A 24,529-nucleotide genomic window follows, 5' to 3' on the forward strand; every position below is an offset into this window, starting at 1 on the left:
GCCATAGATAGGATAAATAGACAAAGTCTTTTCCCCGGGGTAGGGGAACTAGAGGGCATAGGTTTAGAGTGACAGGGGAAAGATATAAAAGGGATCTAAGGGGCAACTTATTCACACAGAGAATGGTGCATGTATAAAATGTGCTGCCAGAGGATGTGGTGGAGGCTGGTACAATTGCAACATTTAAAAGGCATCTGGATGGGTATATGAATAGGAAGGGTTTGGAAGGATATAGGCTGAGTGCTGGCAGGTGGGACTAGATTGGGTTGGGATATCTGGTTGGTATGGATGGGTTGGACTGAAGGATCTGTTTCCATGCTGTACATCTCTGACTCTGACTCTCACCAATATTTATAGATGCATCACAGTGTGGTATGGCAACTGCTCTTCTCAGGATCGCAAGGAATGACAGTGTGGTGAACTCAGCCCAGTCCAATATGAAAACCAGCCTTCCTTCCATCAACTCCATCTATAGTCTCAGGAAACCAGCCAACATAATCCCATCCTAGTCATACTCCCTTCCACCCTCACCCATCGGGCAGAAGCTACAAAAGTCTAACAGCATGTATCAACAGATTCAAGAACAGCTTCCTCCCCACTGAAATCAGACCTCTCATACTGAAGTTGATCTTTCTCTGTAGCTGTAATACTCTATTCTGCATTTGGTTCTATTACCCAGATGTACTTATGTAAGGTAAGATTTGCCCGAATAGCACACAAAACAATACTTTTCACTGTTTCTCAGTACATGTGACTATAATATTATCAAATCAAATCGCAGTTCTGAAGAAGTCATACTGGACTCAAAACGTTAATTGTTTTCTCTCTCCACAGATGCTGTCAGACCTGCTGAGTTTCACCAGCACTTTGTGTTTGTTTCAGGTTCCCATCATCCACAATATATTCAGTTGCTCAATTGCTCAAGTCAGAACAGCCAATGCATGGAACAGCTCAAGGATTGTGTAAAGGTTTGTAGCTTGGGTTCCAGTTGGCGTGGTTGTGGGTATGTTTGCTGAGCTGGGAAGTTGATTTGCAGACATTTTGTCCCCTGTCTCGGTAACATCTCCAGTGCTTTGGAACCTCCTGTGAAGTGCTGCTGTGCTGTTTCCTCTGGAATTGATTTGGTTCCTTTGCTGCTGCTTCTAGTTGCCGGTTCCTGTAGTTCATTCGTGTGGCCAGTATATTGGGTCTAGGTCTATGCACTTGTTTTGGAGTCTGTGGATGAGTGCCGTGCTTCTAGAAAATGTTTGTTTTGCTTATCTTATAATTGTTGTGTTGTCTACCTGTTTATCCTATATAGGGTTGCATGCAGTCTTTGCATGGAATCTTGGTAAATTACATTCGCCTTCCACATAATGGGTACAGGGTCTTTTGTCCTGGTGAGTTGTCTGAGCTTGGCTGCCTCATTCCTGATGAAGGGCTTATGATCGAAACGTCGAATTCTCTATTCCTGAGATGCTGCCTGGCCTGCTGTGCTTTGACCAGCAACACATTTGCAGCTGTGATCTCCAGCATCTGCAGACCTCATTTTTTACTCGAAGATTTTAACCTACTGTCAGTTTATGGGCTATCATCATTTCCAGTGATGGGAAAAGTCTGGCTGTCGGCTCCGAGATATTTTTTATGTAAACTGGTGTGGCGAGTGACTTCATCCACAGATGCCGAACAGACAAACAACACAATGAGGATATGCCACAACCTAACTCAGTAGTCACGCACAAACACCAACTAGTCACAAAACGCCATGACCAGCTGTCCCTAAGTGGCCACAAACAGATGACAAGCACCATAAATTCAACTGGGACAACGCAATGACCATAGGACAAGCCAAACAGGGGACAGTCAAAGGATTTCTAGAAGCATGGCACTCATCCACAGACTCCATCAACAAGCACATAGACCTAGACCCACTATACCGGCCAGCACAATAAACCAGCAGAACAGGCAACCGGAAGCAGGAGGAACGGAACCAAATAAATTCCAGAAGACAGTGTACAGCAGCTCTTCACAGGAGGCTCCAAAGCACTGAAGATGTCACCGAGACAGGGGACAAAATGTCTGCCAATCAACTTCCCAGTCGGTGGACATACCCTCAACTACGGCGTGGAACACTTCCTGGAGATTTCTCTTTAAACCAAATTCTTGACTGACTCAGGGCAACTTCAGATTATTTTTTGTCACTTCAAGCAAGGAATAAAATTCTGACCACTCACAAACTAACTGTGTGCACCCATACCCATTTCAGGGTCAGGGACAGGGCAAATGCAGAAACATCTTGTCTGTAAACACTCGGAGATATTCCAATCCCTGCCACATACCTCACAAGGAGACACAAGAAGTATCACTGGCCCCACTCCAGGATTTACAATATCTGAATGAAATTCACATGTGCATCCAGAGCAAGGAAAAGCATTCCACAAACAAAATTCAACCCAAACATTTTTCAAAGTTTTCCAGTGCATCTCTTGAAACCCATCCAGTTTCATTCTGAAGTTATGAATCTAGTTCTTACCGCGCTGAGTAAAAACAGGTAACAATCAAAAACTACACGAAACCAGCATCCAGACAGCAGATCCCAGGTTAACTCCTTCCATGAAACAGCCCACCTCCAAACAAAGGCAAAAGGTGCATTTCCCCCCAGATTTCAGACACAGCTTCACAAAACTGATTCACAGTCACCGGTACTTGCAGTTCTGGGGAAAGGGACTATGCAGTATTTCCAGTGTATCTATGCCTTTCACTTCCCCATCTCAGTAACATTAGACCAGTATAGTTCAGTACAGGCTCAGTCCCAGTAAAGCTCAGTACAATTCCAGCCTAGTTGAAAAGGGTTGTGTTGGAAAAGCACATCAGGTCACATAGCATCCGAGGAGCAGGAAAGTTGACATTTCGGGCAAGAGTCCACCATCAGGAATGTTGAGGGGATGGGGGTGGGAGTCTAACAGGTGGGTCGGGTGAGTGGCGGGGCTGGAAGGAAGGTAGGTGGGAAGGCAATAGGTGGATGCAGGCATGGAGTAATTGTGATAGGTCGGTAGGGAGTCTGGAGCAAATATGTGGGAAGGAAGATGGGACAGATTGAGAGGATGGTGCTGAGTTAGAGGATTGGACCTGGGATGAGATGTGGGGAGGGGAGATTAGGAAACCAGTGAAGTCCATGTTGATCCCGTGTGGTTGGAGGATCCCAAAGCAGAAGATAAGGTGTTCTTCCTCCAGTTGTCAGGTGGCTCTGTATTTGGTGGTGGAGGAGGCCCAGGACTTACATGACCTTGGGGGAATGGGAGAGGGAGTTGAAATGATCGGCCACAGGGCAGTGGGGGTTGTTTGGTGAATGTGTCCCAGAGATAATCACTGAAATGCTCCGCAAGTTGGCATCCTTTCATCCTGATGTAGAGATGGGCAGCACGGTGACTCAATGGTTAGCACTGTTGCCTCACAGCGCCAGGAACCCGGGTTCAATTCCTGCCTCGGGCAACTGTGTGGAGTTTGCACGCTCTCCCCATGCCTGCATGAATTTCCTCTGGGTGCTCTGGTTTCCTCCCAGTCCAAAGATGTGCAGGTTAGGTGAATTGGCCATGCTAAATTGCCCGTAGCATTAAGTGCATTAGCCAGGGGTAAATGTAGGGGAATGGGTCTGGGTGGGTTGCTCTTTGGAGGGTCAGTGTGGACTTGTTGGGCCAAAGGTTTCCACACTGCAGGGAATCTATCTATCTAATCAATCATAAGACCACATCCCAGCATAGTTCAGTACAGTCTCAATCTCAGTAACATTAGACCTGTATAGCTCAGAGTCTCAGTCTCAGTAAGATTAGTCCACTACAGTTTAGTACAATATCAATTCCAGCATAGTTAGACCAATACAGCTCACTACACTCTCAGTCTCAGTCACTCTGGATCAATATAGCTTAGTGCTGCTTTCACGTTTGCAGATGTTTTAAGCTCAATAAATTTATTGGAAGATGGTTTCTGTTTTTTAGTGGAATGCAGAAGGTTGAGGGTAGATTTGAAAATTGAGGGTCAGAGTTATGGGTTGAGGTTAGGATCAATTGGTATTAGGTTCAAGATTAATGACTCAAAGTTAGATTTATGTCTGACAGGAATCTCTCATCTTTGGACAGGTTTTGATGAAATAACAGGTTTTGAGGAAATGTAGCATAAATAGTAAAACGTGAATTAAAGTACACTTTCATCTGAAAGAATATGATATGCCTACAATCTGCACTTGATTCAGAGTTAATTATTCTAGGCTGTATGATCTTTTGGAAGGATAGAAACATTTAGAAAGGAGCTCAAGACAATATGGGGAAAAGGTGCATTGACAGATTGAACAGATTTCTGTCAAGGTGAGTAGGAAATGGAATTGAACAGTTGGAGCTCGGAGACCTGGAGAGATGACAGACTGGTGAAAGCTGTGTTCCAGACCTCTGTCTGGATCACTGTGATGATGGGGGGATGTATCTAGGTAGATCAGGAAAGCATCCAGCAGAAAGTGCAGTTAAAATAGGAGATTCTAATTTTTCATTCTAAAGAAATGAATGGTCTAGATAGCAAAGGTAACAATTATTATTGCACTATCTAGCAGTTTTTTAAAAAAAATTGTTTTGGAGCTGTCTGGGTTATACGAAATTTAGTAATGAATAATGCCTATGACAGTAATAATCTCATGGCCTGAGACTATTTATCAATAACAGTACGTCTGCAAACATGAATGCAGCACTAAGCTATATTGTTCCAGAGTAACTGAGACTGAGAGTGTACTGAGCTATATTGGTCTAACATTACTGGGATTGAGACTGGATTAATGTTACTGAGATTCCTGATGAAGGGCTATTGCCTGAAATGTCGATTTTCCTGCTCCTCGGATGCTGCCTGATCTACTGTGCTTTTCCAGCACCACTCTAATCTTGACTCTAATCTCCAGCATCTGCTGTACTCACTTCCGAGTATTTACCAATCCCAAGAATGATTGATATGCCGAGGTGGGTACAGCTTCAACAACACACAGGAAACTCGACACCATCCAGGATGAAACAGCCCGCATGACTGATACCACATTCGTCCCCTTCAACATTCACACCCTCCACCACCAACGCACAGTGGCAGTGGTCTGTCCCGGCTACAAGATACACAGCAGCAATTTACCCAGATTCTTTCGACAGCACCTGCCAAACCCAGCACCACTACTATCCAAAGATACAAGGGCAGCAGGTGTATGGGAACACAACCACTTGCAAGTTTTTCTCTCCAAGCCACTCACCATCCTGACTTCGACAAATATCACCTCACTGTGGCTAGGCCAAAATCCTGGAACTGCCGCCATAATAACACTGTAGTGTCCCTGTACCCCACATGGACTCATCAAAACAAAAAGGCAGCTCACCACCACCGTCACTAGATATGGACAGCCAGCAATGCCCACCTCCCATGGACAAAGAAAACAAAACATCAAATCTACCAAGGTTATTTAAGAATGTGAATTGCACTTCAGTAAAATGTTTGTCTCAGTAAAAGTGACTATGAAACTGTTGGATTGTTGTAAGTGTAAGTGATTCCCAAATGTCCATTAGTGAGAGAAATCCTTATGCATGGCTCCAGTCCTTCATCAATGGGTGGTCTAACCCACCACTTTCTTCAGGGCAAATAGGGATGGGCAACAGATGCTGGCCCAGCCAGCAACACCCACATTCCATGAATGAATCAAAAACGTAAATAAGTTAACAAATATGTGAACATCTGGTGAAGAGTAAGCACTATATGATTGAATTTGAAAGTGGGAATCATGCACCAAGATTGTAAATTCATGTGAGGTAAACTGATCATAATTCAAAAGAGTGAGAATGAACTAACGATAGTAAATTGGGATGGGTTGCTAATTAGCAAACCTAGAGAAACAGTGGAAACTCTTCAAAGGAATATTCAGTTCAATGTAAAAGTAACATATACTGTTAAAAGGCAAATGTCCCTATTGTGCAGTGAAGCCAAGACGAATAGACAAGATAATGATGTAAGAGAGGGAGAAGTGGAGCCCACTGACCGCAAAGTTAACAAAACACAGGGATTCACAGAAAGCGACAGTGTGAATGGACTGCATTTCTCAAAATGTCAAACCTCATGTCCGTGTTGAGTAACTATTCTACACCTATTTATTGTAATACAGTCAGCACAACCTGCTCATTAAAATGTGTGCTGCTAGTAACAATGGTGCTGTTCATTGGCTGCAGCCATCGACAGGGAACCAATGCCATACCTGCTGAGCCACACATGAAGCTCACCTACATTTCTTAATGTTGAGGCAAGTTCAGAAGGAAGTGGGAGTAGATAGCCACAGAGCTCAATCCGAGAGGGACAACCCCCTGAGACCTGGTGGCAGTGGTACAAGAGGTACAAACCCCTGACTTAACTCTCCAAGATCACCGATGTATCTTCAACTGCTACATTCCATCAATGGTAGCTTGAGGGCAGGCTACTGCTCAATTCACCCCAGCCCCATTGTCAGCTGTCACTTGATTTGAACATAATGTCTATCTGATACATTGGGTCAATAGTCTTTGTTTGATTGAACAATATTTGTAACCTGACCAGCAGATGTTTGAGGCAGAATATCCCATGGGAAAGTGGGATTTAGAGGTCAAAACTTGCCTCATAGAATCGCTACAGTGTGGAATGAGGCCATTCAGCCCATTGAGTCTGAACAATCCTCCAAAGAGCATCCCACCCAAACCCTGTAACCCTGCATTTCCCATGGCCAATCCACCTGCCCTGCACATCTTTGGACTGTGGGAGGAAACCAGAGCACCCGGAGGAAATCCATGAAGACACGGGGAGATGTACAAACTTCACACAGACAGTTGCCCGAGGCTGGAATCGAACCCGAGTTCCTGGCGCTGTGAGGCATCAATGCTAACCACTGAGTCATTGTGCTGCCCCCATTTTTGGCAAAATAACAATCACTTTTCCTTCTTTTTTTGTCACATCTCTATATCATCTCATTTGGATTCAAAGCATGATGCAGCTTAATGGATAAGTTTTTATTTTATTCATTCAGGACATGTGAGAATCGCTGTCTGGGTCAGCACTCATTACACATCCAAAATTGTCCTGGAGGAGGTGGTGTTGAGCTGCCTTCTTGAACCTATGCAGTTCATGGGTTTAGGGAAACCCACTGGACAGCTAGGAAGGAACTTCCAGCACTTTGGACCAGCAGCAGTGAAGGAACAGTGATGTAGTTCTAAGTCGAGATAGCATAGGACTTGCAATGGAACTTGGATGTGGTGAAAATGTGTTGCTGGTTAAAGCACAGCAGGTCAGGCAGCATCCAAGGAACAGGAAATTCGACGTTTCGGGCCAGAGCCCTTCATCAGGAAATTCCTGATGAAGGGCTCTGGCCCGAAACATCGAATTTCCTGTTCCTTGGATGCTGCCTGACCTGCTGTGCTTTAACCAGCAATACATTTTCAGCTCTAAACTTGGATGTGGTGGCTATTCTCATGAAACTGCTGTCTTTGTCCCGAAGACAAAAAGATGTTGAGGTGGAAGTTGGTCATTCAACCCACTGAGTCTACTCTGCTAGTCAGTCAGATTATGGTTGATCTGATAATTTTCAACTGCACTTTTCTGCCTTTTCTCCAAACCCTTGATTCCCTTACTGATTAAAAACCTGTCTATCTCAGCTCTTAACATACTCAATGACCCCTAGCTTCAAAAGCTCTCTGTGATAAAGAATTCCACAGATTCACTACCCTCAGAAAGGATGTTCCTAATTTCATTCTTAAATGTACAACCCCTTACACTGAGATTATACGCTCTGAACCTGGACTCTTCCATAGGGAGGACACAACCATTCCTCCAATCTAGCCCTGTAGAATCTTGAATGGCTCAATAAGGTCATCAAACTCCGACAAGTACAGGCCCTTCTCACCTATTCATAAGAAAACCCCTCCATACCCAGGATCAACCTAGTGAAACTTTCTCTGGAATTTAGCATTGGAGGAGCCTCAGCTCTTGACCTTGTCCAACAGGTATGAGGTAGAACATAGAACATAGAAAAATACAGCGCAGTACAGGCCCTTTGGCCCTCGATGTTGCGCCGATCCAAGCCCACCTAACCTACACTAGCCCACTATCCTCCATATGTCTAGCCAATGCCCGTTTAAATGCCCATGAAGAGGGAGAGTCCACCACTGCTACTGGCAGGGCATTCCATGAACTCACGGCTTGCTGAGTAAAGAATCTACCCCTAACATCTGTCCTATACCTACCACCCCTTAATTTAAAGCTATGCCCCCTTGTAATAGCTGACTCCATACAGGTGTTTGCTCCCTGTGTGGATGGGTAAAAGGACTGTGGGGAAGATGGACAAACTGACCAGTAGTACATGAGGCCATTCAAGTGAAGGGAGCACAAATAAAAGTGGTCTTGATAGGGGATTCCATAATTAGAAGGATAGACAGCATCCTTTTTAAGCAGAATTGGGAGTCTTGCATGTTGTTATGCCTGTCCAGTGCCTGCGTAAGGGAATCTCAAACCAATTTGAAAGGATATTGGAGTGGAAGGGAGAGGATCCAGTTGTTGTGGTCCATGGTAGGACAAATAACAGAAGTAAGAGAGGGCAAGAGGTCCCATTCAGGGAATATCAGGAATTAGGAACAAAACTAAAGAACAGGACTTCAAGAGTTATAATCTCTGGATTAATATTTGACGCACAAGCAAATCGGCAGAGAGATAAGACAATCAAGAAAGCAAAAGTGTGGCAAAAGCCACAGTGTGGGAAAGAGGGGCTCCATTTTGTGGGTCAGTAGCAGAAACTATACTATTGGGAGGGGCTCTATCTGAACTATTCTGGAACCAGGATCCAAGCAAAAATGCTAAATGGAGTGGTCATAGGGTCTTTAAACCATATAAAGGAAGGGAATACTCAGGAGAGGTTACTGAAGTTTCCACAACAAGTAATAGGACAGAGATTATAGAAAGCATCAGGAATCTAACTTCAGGCACAGCAGGTAAGGGGTCAACTATAAGAAGGCAGGAGGCAGTCAGTGCAGGACGAAGGGTGTTGTATTTAAATGCACAGTGGATGAAACAAGCTTGTAGCGCAGATTGAGATTGGCAGGTATGATGTTGCAGGTATCACGGAGACACTGCAAGAAGACCTGGGTTGGGAAATAAATATCCAAAGGTATACATGTTATCAAAAGGACAGGCAGATAGGCAGAGATGATAGGGTTGCCTTGTTCTTATGAAATGAAATTAAACTGATAGTAGGAAGTGATAAAAGCTTGGAAGACATAGAATGTGCGTGGATAGAGTCGAGAAACCACAAAGGAGAAAAGCCCATGATGGGAATTATGTGCAAGCCTCCTAGAAGTAGTCAAAATGTGGGGCAGAAAATAAATCAGGAGATAGAAAAGGTATGTAAGAAAGGCATTATTACAATAATCATGGGGGAATGTCAATTTGTAGGTGTACTGGGACAAGGAATTCATGGCTGTCTGAGAGATTGCTTTTTTGGAGCAGCTTGTGGTAAACACCACTAGTGAACAGGCAATTCTGAAATTGGTGATCTATAATGAGGCAGACTTGATTAGAGAGTTTAAGGTGAAGGAAACCCTAAGGGGACAGTGACGATAATATGATAGAATTCACTCCGTAGTTTACGAAGGAGAAATTGGAATCATATGTAACAGTATTACAATTGAGTAAATATAACTTCAAAGAAATGACAGAAGAGCTGGCCAGAGTTAATGAGAAGGGAAGCCAAGCAGGGAACACAGTGGAGCAGCAATGACAGACATATCTGGGAGTAATTCGGGAGGCACAGCAGAAATTAATCCCAAGGGAAAAGGAACATATTAAGAGCAAGATGAGGCACCATGGCTGACAAGGGAAGTCAGGACCAGCATAAAATCAAAAAACAAATATACAATGTGGTAAAGATTAGTGGGCAGGCAGATGATTGGGAAGCCTTTAAAAACCAGCAGAGGATAACTAAAAAAAAGCTAAAAGGGAGAAGATGAAATATGGCAGTAAGCTACCTTGTAAATATAAAAGAAAATTTCAAGTTTTTTTTAAGGTATATAAAAGGTAAGAGAGAGGCAAAAGTGGACATTTATACCATTGGAAAATGATGCTAGAGAAGTAGCAATGAGAAACAAATAAAGGGGAAAGGAACTGAATAGGTACTTTGCATTAGTTTTCACAGTGGAAGACACCAGCAGAAGATCAGAAGAAGAGAGTCTCCTCACCAAACAGAAGGTGCTGGGGAAGCTGAAAGGTCCGAAGGCAAATAACTCACTCAGAGCTGATGACCTAAACCAGGGTTTGGAAAGAGATAGCTGAAGAGATTGTGGAGGCTTTGGTGGTGATCATTCGGGAATCACTGGAGTCTGGGAGGGTACCGGATGACTGGAAAATGGCTAAAAAACTGAAATGACTGAAAAATATCTCTGTTTAAGAAGGGAGGGAGGCAGAAGATGGGAAATTATAGGCTGGTTAACCTGACCTCAGTCATTGGTAGCATTCAAGAGTCTATTATTAGGAATGAGATTGTGGAGTGCTTATAGAGCCATACAACACAGAAGCAGACTCTTCAGTCCAGCTTGTATGTGCTGACCAGACACCCCAACCTGACCTAGTCCCATTTGCCAGCATTTGACCCATATCCTTCTAAACCCTTCCTAATCGTATATTCATCCAGATGCCTTTTAAATATTGTAAATGTACCAGCCTCCACCATTTCCTCTGGCAGCTCATTCCATACACACACCACCCTGTGCATGAAAAAGTTGCCCCTTAGGTCTCTTTTAAATCTTTCACCACTCACCTTAAATCTAGTTTTGGACTCCCCCAGACCTTAGCTATTCACCCTAAACATGTCCCTCATGATTTTATAAACCTCTATAAGGTCACACCTCAGCCTCCAATGCACCAGGGAAAACAGCCCCAGCCTATTCAGCCTCTCCCTATAGATCAAACCATCTAGTCCCAGCAACATCCTTATAAATTTTTTACTGCAACTTTTCAAGTTTAGCAACGTTCCTGTGGCAGGCACACCAGCATCTGATGGAATACTTTCCAGGTTCCTGAATAAATGCATCTTCGAAAACACTCAAGAAGCCAGACACCATCCAGGACTTGATCAGCACCACATCCACAAGCATCCTCCTCCTCCACCAACAACACCTTGTAGCAGAGTGTGTACTATTTACAAAGTCAGAGGTCGTGCAACACCAGGTTATTTATTTGAAATCACAAGCTTTTTGAGCGCTGCTCTTTCACCTGACGAAGGAACAGGGCTCTGAAAGCTTGTGACTTCTAACAAACCTGTTGGGACTATAAACTGGTGTGTGACTTCTGACTGAGTGTATTTAATACAGAGATAGATAGGCTCTCGGTTGGTTAAGGGGATCAAAGCTTTCTAGGAGAAGGCAGGAAAAGGATGTTGAGGAATGCATTGGCCAAAATGGTGCTGCAGACTTGATGAACCAAATAGCCTATATCTTATGGATATAATCTATATCATATAGATTGTAATGCCAATATATCTTTTCTTACACATGGATACAAAAACATTTCACAGTATCCCAGGTGTCGTCTGACTAGAGCCTTGTACAGATTCAGCATGAATTCACTACTTTTACACTCTGAAATAACAGCCAACATTACACGGCTTCCCTATTACCTGCTGAATTTGGATGTTAGCATTTTGTGGTTCATGCACGCGAAATCCCAAATCTTTCAGTGCTGCTGTTTGTTGCAGTATTTCTCCAGTTAAATATTATTCAAGTCTTCTATTCCTCCTGCCAAGGTGTATAATATTATGTTACCTCACATTAAATTCCATCTACAAAGGTTTAAACCATTCACTTCACTTGTCTATATCCCCCTGTAAGCACTGTGCATCCTTCTCATCCATTTTTGCATCATTTACAAACTTAGCAAACTTCATTTCCATCATCCAAGTCATTAATATATGTTGTAAATAATTGTGTCTCCAGCATTGATCCCTGTAACAATCCACTCGTTACAGGTTGCCATCCTGAAAATGCATCCCTTAACCCAACTCGGTTTTCTATTAGCTGGCCAATCCTCTCTGTGCTAATATACGATCTCCAACACCATGGGCTTTTATCTTAGTAATTAGCTTTATGTGCAGCATCCTACTGAGTGCCTTTTAGAAATCCAAATATTTACAGTTCTGCAGATCTTTCAAATTTTATTTAATTACATTTGATGGTTCCCCTCTACCCATCAAATTTTCTCCTCAAATGTTTCTAATTAATTGGTCTGGCATAACATAGCCGGTTCTTTTGGATTGTGATGGGCATGTGCTGGGAGAGTGTTGTCAAAGGGGTTTTGAAGAGTTACTGCAGTGCACCTTGTAGCTGGTGCACACTGCTGCCACTGTCTGTTAATGGTGAAAGGAGTGAATGCTGAAGGTGGTGGATGTGGTGCCAGTCAAGCATGTTGCTTTGTTCTGGATTGTCTACAGCTTCTTGAGTGTTTTGGGAGCTGCACCCATCCAGGCAAGTGGAGAGTTTTCCAGCACACTCCTATCTTGTACACGGTAGACTGAGGAGGGGGCGGGGCGAGGACAGGAGGTGAGTTATTCAGCAGAGAATTCCTACCCTCTTACAGCCACGTTAGGTTCTGATCACTGATAAGCCCGAAAATGTTGATAACGGGGGAATACAAAGATTAGAGGGAGGCGGTGGGCTAGTGATATTATCACTAGACTGTTAATTCAAGTAATGTTCTGTGGACCTGAGTTCAAATCCCACCATGGCAGATAGCGGCAATTAAAATTCAATAAAAATCTGGAATTAAGAGTCTAATAGATGACCATGAATCCATTGTTGGAAAGATCCACATGGTTCACTAATGTCCTTGAGCAAAAGAAACTGCCATTCTAACCAATCTGGCCCACATGTGACTCTAGACCCACAGTAATGCAATTGACCCTTAACTGTCCTCTGGGCAATAAATGCTAGCCTAGCCAGTGATGCCTTCATCCCGTAATCAAATAATTAAAAAATACAGCAATGATAATGCCATTGAATGTCAAGGAAGAATGTTCAGGTTTTTTTCTCATTGAAAATTATTTCCTGGCACTTATGTGGAACAAATGCTACTTACCACTTATCAGCTCAAATCTTGGATGGGGTCCAGAACTTGCTGCATTTGGCACTTGGTCCGCTTCAGAATCTGAGGAGTCACGAATGGTGCTGGATATTGTGCAGTTGGCAAAGAACATGCCCACTTCTGACCTTATGATGGACGGAAGGCTGTTGATGAAGCAGCTGAATTGGCTGCAGTAGATCTGAACAATTGGTATCGAACAAGGTAAGTTATTCGGGGATTTGAGGGCAAAATGATTTCCTCTGGTGGGTAGTCTCCAGACAAGTGGGCATCATTTTAAAATGAGAACTAGACCATTTAGGGCTGCTGTCAGGAAATACTTCATGTAAAAAAGACAGGAAATCTGAAACTCTGTCCGTCAGAAGCTGTGCATGCCTGTTGGGCAGTGACAGCAGTAAAGGTTTTTTTTTGCTTTGAAGGATTTGGAGCAAAGAAGGTAAATTGAGGTGAGGTAACCTCCCTCGCCCCCATCCAACGACTGACTGAAGAATGGAACAGGTTTGAGGGGCTGAGCAGCTTTTGGCCATTCTTAAGTTGGTAAAGCATGAGATGTACTCTGCACATGATTAGGCAAAGCAAGATAGAGGCCCGGGATAATGGTCAGGGGTCACTGGTGGGTGAAGCAGTTTTAGGAAAAGATCCAGTGTTTCTGATGGTCACAAAAAGGCTTCAATGTCCCCGGGGTTAGCAGCAAGCAGTGAACTGGATTAACTGTGTGAACACAGGGGCTACAAGACCAGGTCAGCGGCGAGGTAATCTTCACTTCCTGACTCCCCAAAGTCCATCCACAAGGCACAAGTGAGGAGTTTGATGGAATATTCTCCATTTGCCTTGATGATTGCAGCTCCAACAACACCTGAGAAGCTTGATACCATTCAGGACAAAGCAGCCCGCTTGATTGGAACCACATCCGTCACCTTCAACATCCATCCACCTGCACCACCAATGCCAGAGGCACCATCTACGAGATGCACTGCACTAATACAACTTCAACAGTACATTCCAAACTGCAATCTCTACCCATCTGAACACGGACAACACATACATGGGAACACCACCGTTTGTAAGATCTCTTCAAACCAATCACTATTTTGAGTTGGAAATTGTAATTCCTTCACTGACGCAGGGAAAAGTTGCAAGATTTTGACTGAAACAACATTGTAGATTAACGGTAAGTTCCTGGGGTGTGTTGCTAAACAAAGAGACATTGGAGTGCAGGTTCATAGCTCCTTGAAAGTGGAGTCTCAGGATAGTGAAGAAGGCGTTCGGTATGCTTTCCTTTATTGAGTATAGGAGTTGGGAGGTCATGTTGCAGCTGTACACGACATTGGTTAGGCCAATTTTGGAATATTACATGCAATTCTGGTTCCCCCTAATATTGGAAGGATGTTGTGAAACTTGAAAGCGTTCAGAAAAGATTTATAAGGATGTTGTTAGGGTTGGAGGGTTTGAGCTATAGGAAGAGGCTGAACAGGCTGGGGCCGTTTTTCCTGGAGCATCGGAGGCTGAAGGGTGACCTTACAGAGGTTTACAAAATCATGAGGGGCATGGATAGGGTAAATAGACAAGGACTTCTCACTGGGGTGGGGGAGTCCAGAGCTAGAGGACATGAGCTGGGTTTAAGGTGAGAGGGGAAAAGTTTGAAAGGGCCCTAAGGGGCAACTTTTTCAGGCAGAGTGTGTTGCATGTATGGAATGAGCTGCCATAGGAAGTGGTGGAGGCTGGTACAATTACAGGCATCTGGATGGGTATATGATTAGGAAAGGTTCAGAGGGATATGGGCCATGTGCTGGCAAATGGGACTAGATTAAGTTAGGATATCTGGTCAGCATGGATGAGTTGGACCAAAGGGTCTGTTTCCGTGCTTTACATCTCTATGTCTCGACTTCCAGCACATGGACTGCAGCAGATCAGGAAGACAGCTCAGTACCCCCTTTTCCAATGTGGACTGGGCAATAGATGTTGGCCCAGCTAGTAAAGCCAACATCCCGTGAGTGAATTCGAAGAGTAAAGACAAAAGAAAGAAAACGCAGTAGTCGTGGCCAGCGCTGAAACTGAGACTTCAAAATTACTTACAATAAAATCAGGTGGGCATTTGTGATGGACAACGATCAGGGAATTTTGGGAGCTGCGCTCTGAAAGCTAGTGCTTCCAATTAAACCTATTGGACTATAACCTGGTGTTGTGTGATTTTAAACAGGGAACATTGGGTTGAGATTGCGGAATTACACTGAGCAGCTGACATGGAGAAATGCACCAGCACAAAATGAACTGAGTCCGCTGCTTTTGTGTTGTTTGATTGATAAAGACAGACGTCAACAGTTAGCAAAGAAATAACCAAGGAACAGAAAATTTGACAGCGACATGGGCAAAGTGATCAGTACGGAAGAGTCAGAGTGTAGTTAGGAGAAAGATGTTGACATAGCAGTAATCCCCAGGTCCAGGATAATGCTCAAGGGACAGGAGTTCAAATCCTGCCATGACAGCTGGTGGAATTTAAATTCAATTAATAATATCTGGAATTGAAAGCTAGTCTTGGCAATCATTACCATGAAACTAAAATCAATTGTTGAAAGTCTTTTGGTTCACTAATGCCTTTTAGGGAAGGAAATCTGCCATCTTTACACAGTCTGGCCTACGAGTGACTCCAGAGCTACAGCAAAGTGGTTGATTCTGTACTGCTCTCTGAAGCCACTCAGGACAGGGACAATTCAGGATGGGCAACCAATGGTGGCCCTGCCACTGACACTTAAATCCCAGGAAAGAGGAGCAACAAATCTGCAGCATGCACCCTGATGAGATTCCACTTGTTTAATGACAAGGGTAAATGCGTGTCCTACTGAGAGTCTGATTTGCAACAAATTGTGCACGTGCTTATAATAACTAACTTGTCCTTCAGAGAAACAACCACCTTAGAAGAAAGTATCTGTACGCAAGTGGAATTCAGAGAACCTTGTAGTTGACATTTCCCTGAGCTGAACCTCCAGCTTAAGCCAGGAAGTGATGAGATAATTAACAGCCAGATGGAGGGGATAACTTAAAGACTCTCTGTGAAGCTCACCGTCCGTAACCTTTTCAGGATTTGCAAGCAGGTTCCGAATCATCACAGGGTCAGAGTGCGCCATAACGGTGGACATGCCTTCTTATATTATAGACCAGATTGTGTTTCGGTTGATTCAAGCACTGTCAGTCAAACTTTATTGGAGACACTAAATCAAGAACTAACTTTCATTTAAAGAAGTAGAACCTCAGGTTCTCGCCAATTTCACTTTCAATATAATGCCTTTGGAAGGGAATTGCTATTGTTTAGCTAATCTCTTTGGTGATCTTGGATTGAGGGATAAAGGTTGGGTACGTACTCCAGGGGATGCTCCGGGCTTTCATTAAATAACAACAGGAGTGCTTTTGCATCTACCCAACAGAGCAGACAGCTTCTTCCAAAGGCACGTCTCTCAATGCAGCACTCCTTCAGTAATTCCGTGCTCCCTCCCTCCTCACCTCATGCAGAGCTCCCTCACGTATTGTCTCTCCAACAGTTCTGCACTGTTTCAGCACTGCCTCCTTCCCTTAGAGCAGTGCTCCCTCAAGCACTGCTTCACCCTCAGTGCAGCATTCCCCCAGTAGTGCTCCTCCAATAGTTCTGCACTGCCTTAGTACTGACCCCCTCGCAGTGCAGCCGTCCCTCAGACTCACCCTCACTGTTGACTCTCTCTCAACACAGAGTTTTTTCCCCTCCCTTGGTTTTGACCCTCCCTAACTATGGGACTGCCCCTCCCTCGGTGTTAACCGTCTTTTCACACAGTTTCCTCAGTACAATTCTGCCTGTCCCTCACTACTGCCCCTCCCCCAGTGCAGCTCCTCCCTCATTGCAGCCTGTCCCTCAATTGAGCCCCTTTCTCCCTCGTTGCAGCCTCTCCCTCAATGGAGCCCCCCTCTCTCTCAGTGCAGCCTGCCCATCAATGCAGCCCCTCCTTCAGTGCAGCTCCTCCCTCAGTGCAGCCCATCCCTCAGTGCTGCCACTCCCTCAGTGTGGCCCGTCCCTCAGTGTGGCCCCTTCCTCAGTGCAGCCTGTCCCTCAGTACAGCTCCTCCCTCAGTGCAGCCCATCCTTCAATGCAGCCCCTCCCTCAGTGCTGCCACTCCCTCAGTATGGCTCGTCCCTCAGTGTGGCCCCTTCCTCAGTGCAGCCCCTCCCTCAGTGCAACCCCTCCCTCAGTGCTGCCACTCCCTCAGTGCTGCCAAAACCCTCAGTGCAGCCCCTCCCTCAATGCAGCCCCTCCCTCAGTGCAGCTCCTCCCTCAGTGCAGCCTGTCCCTCAGTGCTGCCACTCCCTCAGTGCTGCCCCTCCCTCAGTGCAGCCCATCCCTCAGTGCTGCCACTCCCTCAGTGCAGCCCCTCCCTCAGTGCTGCCACTCCCTCAGTGTGGCCCGTCCCTCAGTGTGGCCCCTCCCTCAGTGCGGCCTCTCCCACAGTGCGGCCTCTCCCACAGTGCAGCCCGTCCCTCAGTGCAGCCCCTTCCTCAGTGCAGTCCGCCCTTCAGTGCAGCCCCTTCCTCAGTGCAGCCAATCCCTCAGTACAGCCCGACCCTCAGTGCAGCCCCACCCTCAGTGCAGCACCAGTGTGTCAGCCTGTGGAGTTTGTACACAGATCTCCGAAATTGGGTTCATACCTTGATCCACAACCATCACCTTCCCATGACAGAATGGCTGGAGTGAGGCAAGCCCGTGGGCTGTTGGATTGCCAACTCTACCTCAGTGAGGGATGGCCCTGTGAATTGAGCATTTCACAGATGTAGACAGGGGTCACCCTTTCCTGGAATCAAGGAGCCAGACAGGGAAAGCTATCAGCCAGTCTGAAGCCAGGAGCTCTACTGAATGGCAGATCCAATGGGGGAGGAGGCTGTTGCTATGGGTAAGGTACCAACCTGAGATCCAGGGTCATCGCTGCATCTTCGGGCACAATGGTGTGACAGCGGGTGGGAGTTACAGAATAGGGGTCAGGGGTGTCCGGGGAGGTGGGAGCCTCAGCTAACCCCCACCCCTCACCCAGTCCCAGCTCCCTCAGGTCAGGCGCTGAGTGACTCAAAATCAAGTTCTGCCTCTTCAAGGCTCACATGCAAACCCTACACAGGTAGGGATGGCATATACACTGCCATCCTTTCCAAGGGGGAGGGTATTACCTTCCATCTATTGTATTCTCCTGACCTCTTCACCCGCTCACCCACACCCAAGTGGCAAATTGAGAACAGAGGGAGCACAATCTGAGGAGAAAGGACCAATCATTGAAGACTAAAATGAAGAGAAATGTCCGCACTCAAAGTGAATCTTTGGAATTATCTATCGCAGTGGATTTTGTAGTCTCCATGGTTGAATATAATTAAATTTGGGAGAGACAGATTTTGATGTTTGAGGGAATCGAGTGATGTGGAGAGCACACAGGAAAGGGGAGTTGAAGCCTCATAGCCACCAAGATAGAACTAAATGTTCAATGGGCTGAATGGTCTCCTCCTGTTCCTGTTTCTTGTGTTCTTTCCTGATGCCTTGCTTCATCACTCTTTGAATAATACTGGCAAAGTGAAACTGAGATGAAACGTGTTGGTATCGATCAATACGCTAGATATGTAAATAGCAAAGTTAAGGATGCACAGATATGATTACACAAAATGCATACTGTATCAGCCTCAAAGATGCTCATGAAAGCACAAACAGTTTAATCCAGAACTCCTCTCGCTATTGAAGACATGTTTTGATTTAGCAACATGCAGATTATTGAGGAGCAGCTGCACATGGATTTTGACAGGAATATCAAATCTGCTTCAAGTAGTTGCGTTACACAGCGCCTTCTAAAGGTCCAGACAAGTGGGCTCTTACCCACTAGTCAAGATTTCGATCTGCCATTTGTTGAAACAATGGGAACTCTTGACAGCTCCGTCCGGAGAAGCCTGACACAATCTCAAGGTCCATTCAGGCACCTGAATGGCGACCCATTGAGACATGAAAATGTGTTGCTGGAAAAGCACAACAGGTCAGGCAGCATCCAAGGAGCTTCTGAAGAAGGGCTCATGCCTGAAACGTCGATTCTTCTGCTCCTTGGATGCTGCCTGACCTGCTGCGCTTTTCCAGCAACACATTTTCAGCTCTGATCTCCAGCATCTGCAGTCCTCACTTTCTCCACCCATTGAGACATCCCTATGATTTAACACCCAGTGCAAAGGCCTGCCCACTGACTGCTGGTGGCCAAGTTGCTGTGACGGCCAACAGTGCCTCATGGATGTCGAGTCTGGAATCGCTCGATCTATTCGAAGTCTGTCCCATTTAGCATGGTGATGGTGCCACACAACACGAAGGAGATTATTCGCAACGTGATGGTGGGACTTTGTCTCCAGAAGAACTCTCTGGTGGTCACTGTCACTGATACTGTCATGGTAAGGATGAGGTCAAGCACGTTTTCCCTCACCACCTGCTGTAAACCCAGTCTTTAGGACTGGACCAGCTGAGCCTGTAAGGGTATTACTTAGTCATCCTAAAGTGGTAGATATTGAAATTCATCACTCAGAGTACATTTTGTGCCCATGCCAACCTGCGTGCACCCTCCAAGGCTTGTTCAACATGGAGGTGTACTGATCCATCAGCCAAGGGAGGATGGAATATGGTAATCAGCAGGAGGTTTGTATGCCCACGTTTGGTCTAATATCATGAGACTGCATGGTGTCTGGAATCAATGTTGAGGACTCCCAGGGCAACTCTCTCCCGGCTATATACCATGTGCTCTATCAGAAAGATATTGTGAAATGTGAAAGGGTTCACAAAAGTTTACAAGGATGTTGCCAAGGTTGGAGGATTTGAGCTACAGGGTGAGTTTTCCTGTCGGGGAAACAGCTGTAGGGCTGTTTTTCCTGCAGCATTGGAGGCTGAGGGGTGACCTTTATAGAGGTTCTCTGGGTGGGCAAGTCCAGAACCAGAGGGCATAGATTTAAGGTGAGAGGGGAAAGACATAAAAGGGACCTAAGGGGCAACGTTTTCACACAGAGAGTGGTGTGTGTATGGAATGAGCTGCCAGAGGTAGTGATGGAGGCTGGTACAATTGCACCATTTAAAAGGCATCTGGATGGGTATTGAATAGGAAGGATTTGGAGGGATATGAGCAAAGTGCTGACAAATGGGACAAGATCAAGTTAGGATATCTGATCGGCATGGATGGATTGGACCTAAGGGTCTGTTTCTGTGCTGTACATCTTTATGACTCTGACTCTGCTGGGTCAGTCCTGCCCGTGGAGCTGACAGGGATGGGGCCTCTCCCATGATGGTTTTTCCTCCCCCTGGGTCTTGTCACCATGTTTCACATCACAATGAACGACATGAAGCCTAGCCCTATACGTCTGTACCATGTTTGAAGATGCTCCAACCACATTTATATGTGATAGTAACAGTATTATAAATAGCCCCGCTCTATCCTACTGTTTAAGTTGCTGCAGTGCTATCATGCGCAGTACTCAGGGTATACATTCTGAGCATACAAGCTCAAATATAGCCACAGCCTGCTGAGAACGCAGCAATGAACTGCTCTCCTCTCCAAGAGACACAGAGACAGCAGTCACTTGACTGCCAGGTTATTCCAGTTTGTAGTTGCCCCTTACCAAACCTACTGAGAGCTGAGCAAAGTGCCCACTCTCTCTACCACCCCCACTGAGCCTGCTGGCATCTCTCATAAATCTACACATCCGATTTCAGGACAAAGTAAGAAATACCGTCCTGTCGTGAGGTGCGATGGCAAGTCGTTAACAGACTGCAGCTGTACTTGGGGGATCTCTGCAGTAGACAGTTGGAATATCAGCCACATGCACAGCCACTGAAGCAGCCAGCCTTGACACTTTCTGACTTAGTAAATCAGCATGTAACTGGCAAGCGTTACGTGCTGCTAATCATGACCCTGCAAGGATGCACCACAGTTTCTGAAAGTATGTGAACTCCATCCCCAACACCCAACACACAACAGGTTTTGCTTTAGACTTGTCTAACTGGACCCTGCTACAGGGACAGCATGCTGATAAAATACAAAGAAAGTGCCAAACATCATAAACACTGCATCTAAAGGAGTGGGCACAGCATGAAAGGTGGCCATTCTGCCTATCCTGATTATACTGGCCCTTTGCAAGTACAGTTCAGCTGCAAATCCCACTCCATCACCTTTCTTCAATTTTAGTTACCTCAATTCATTAATCAATTAATTAACCAATTTCCATTATTTATCCCATTTGAAACAGCTTCTAACGCACTCTCAGTGAGTGCATTTCAGACCCTAACGTCACTGTGTGGAGGTGTTTTTCCTCATATCACCCGAAATCATTGGCCAGTCCTTTCTGTCAGAACAGTCACTCCCTGACTGCTCTGTACAGACGGTTCATAGTTTGGAATACCTCGATCAAATCTCGTCTCAACTTTCTCTATCTGATCTATTCAGGGACCTAAATCATTCTTGTATACTTCTTCAGCACCCTCCCTAGTGAATTCATATCCAAGCTGAACTGTGGACCAGAATCATACCATAGCCTAGGCTGAACCAGCAGTTTATACAGGTTCACCATTAACTCACTGCTGTTGTATGTTAGTAAACTGTATCACCGTAAGCTACATATTGATGTATGGTCTATACAGCCATGGTATAAAGCAGTGTTAAACAGTTAATAAAGTATAATACTAATAGATCTGAGGAAACCGAATAATTACTGGCATTTCTTACACTGCAACCCCAGGCTTGGAATCAATAGCTAATACAACTTATTCCAGCCCACTTTAATAATTGTTTGACTAACTATTAATTATTAAGATAATTGATTATTAAGATACACAGCTGGATATGAATTGAGAGTGGAATGATCTTTTTAATGCCCCTCAGAAAGACCTATTGGGCCCCAGTTTAACACTTCATTTTAAGGACTCCACCTCCAACAGTGCAGCACCACCTCAGTGCTGCACTGGCACTGTCAGCAGGTAACAGTGGCTGTGGGTCATCTGTCGGCCCGACCAGGTAAAGATGGCAGATTTTCTTCCCTTAAAAGATACATAAATGAGCCAGTTGGGTATCTAGGACAATCAACATGATCATTATTAGGCTGGCTTTTAGTTCCAGAGTTTTACTGAATTCAAATTTTGCCACCTGCCATGCTGGGAATTGAACTGACGTCCCCAGAACTTTAAGCATTCTTGATTTCCAGTCCTGTGCATATTACCATATCACCCCATGGACAGAAATGAAGAGAAATGAAGAAGAATAATCCTCCTATATAAACTAAATGTCCTTGTACAGCAATGGCTTGCCCACTCTGCTCTAAACATCCAAGAACTTGGACTGGGTTCCAGTTTCAAGCCGAGAAACTTTAAAGTCAACCCTCTTTGGAAGTTTCCAAACATCACCTGGCAGCACAGGCAACCAGATGCTGACTTGCACCCCCCCAGTTAGATCCACACCACATTAAGGCCATCACAAGTGAGTTGGATTGGCCATGTCACCAGACACTCAGCCATCCCAAAGTGAATCTTCGTTGAGAATGATAGGTTAGGGTTGAACATTTGGCAGCTGAGTTGTAACAGTACATTTGGACAAATTCACAGCTCTATGAACCTGGCCCAGGAGATGGCCCAGACATTGGGATTTGATCCCCTTTCCGTGGTTTTTCTTGTAAACATCCTGATTGGCAAGAAACAAAACACTTCAACAAATTGTGTCTTTGTTCAGTAATACTCAGGTTCTGTACTATGAAGCAAATGTTGAAATAAGGCTCCTCAGTGAGGCTGGGGCTATTTTCCCTGGAGCATCGGAGGCTGACAGGTAACCTTTTAGAGGTTTGTAAAATCATAAGGAGCATAGACAGAGTGAATGGACAAAGTATTTTTCCCAGGGTAGGGGGGTCCAAAACTAGAGGGCATCAGTTTAAAATGAGAGTGGAAAATTTTAAAAGGGACCTAAGGGGCAACCTTTCAACTCAGAGGATGGTGCGTGTATGGAATGAGTTGCCAGTGGAAGTGATGGAGGCTGGTACAATTATAACACTTAAAAGATATCTGGATGAGTATGTGAATAGGAAGGGTTTGGAGGGTCATGGGCCAAATGCTGGCAAATGGGACAAGATTAGTTTATGATATCTGGCCAGCGTGGAAGAGTTAAACAGAAGGGTTTGTATAAATCCATGACAATATCGATAAATTTACAAAAACAGAACAGACTAATTTGTAGAAACATTCATTTGCATTTATCCTCCTTTGAATCCTTGTAAAAGCAGGCATTTCTATTCATTGTCCCACGTCAAAGAGTGAGGTGGAGGGTGGGCAGCTGCCTTTCCTCACTGGTACATTCTGCCAATCCAAATCCAACATGGCCACACAATTTATCTTCAACTATCATCAGAAATTCGAAAGTCCAGCGTACATTCAAAAAGCTAACTTTGATTAACTCGTATCTGCAGAGCTTATCTCAGACATGGTTTGATGGCCCCAGCTTCACTAGTTATGGAGTTGCCTGGATGATCCAATGGTGGTGAAAGGTGTTGTTTTATGAACATGGATCCTGCCTGTCCTTCTGCCATTGATATACTGCTATTGAAAACACAAAATGCTGGATGGACTTGGCAAGTCAGGTAGGAGTTATGCAGATATGTCAAAGGTCTTCCATCAGAATTTGTTACAATGTGATGTTAAAAACATGAAATACCAAACTAGTAGCTTGCAAGAGCACACAGGACGGAAGCCTTGAATCCATATGTTAGCCTTTTCCAAGAGCCTGTTGGGCAAAATAAATGGCCAAGTGCCAATCTTTCTCTGTGCAATGGATCCTCCACAGAGACAGTGAACATAAGGAATACAACAAAATGTGGAAGAACACATTCCAGATTTCCCTATCAGAATCCATTAGGAAGACTGGAACAGCGGGAAGCTAATCGGCCCCTCAAACCTGTTCCAACATTCAGCTAGATCAAAGCTGATCATTACATTAACTCCACCTTCACACCTTTGGACCCTAATCATCAATACACTCACTGAAATCTCAGCTTTATAAGTTTCAATTGACACCACACGAATCAACAGCTTCCCTCCATCAGAGAAACTGCTTCAGATTTCCACTACTGTTTGCATGAATAGATTTTTTCACATCGATCATTATCGATCAGTCCAGCATCCTCTCTGCATTGTTTATTACTGAAGATTCATCACCAGTAATAGCCCAGCCAGTAACATTGCAGACTGACTTTACCAATCTTCTCATTACATTAGTTATTCACTGTCGAAAATTTCTCTTACAGTACTGTATCGCACTGTGAACAAACAGACTTCAGAACATCTTCATTGGATCATCACAGTGTTCAGTGCTTGTGTGATAATTGCAAATTCTTTTGGATAATGAGA

The 24,529-nt window shown here is 44.8% G+C and overlaps 1 protein-coding gene across 2 annotated transcripts in view; it reads right to left on the bottom strand.

The window, feature by feature from the left end:
• The window catches only part of LOC132824885 (tetraspanin-9-like), a 193,191-nt gene that overhangs the window by 103,095 nt on the left and 65,567 nt on the right, over window positions 1-24,529 (bottom strand). The gene's annotated exons all lie outside the window — the stretch shown is intronic.

Source organism: Hemiscyllium ocellatum, chromosome 19, assembly GCF_020745735.1.
Source record: "Hemiscyllium ocellatum isolate sHemOce1 chromosome 19, sHemOce1.pat.X.cur, whole genome shotgun sequence".
NCBI classification, from domain to species: domain Eukaryota; kingdom Metazoa; phylum Chordata; class Chondrichthyes; order Orectolobiformes; family Hemiscylliidae; genus Hemiscyllium; species Hemiscyllium ocellatum.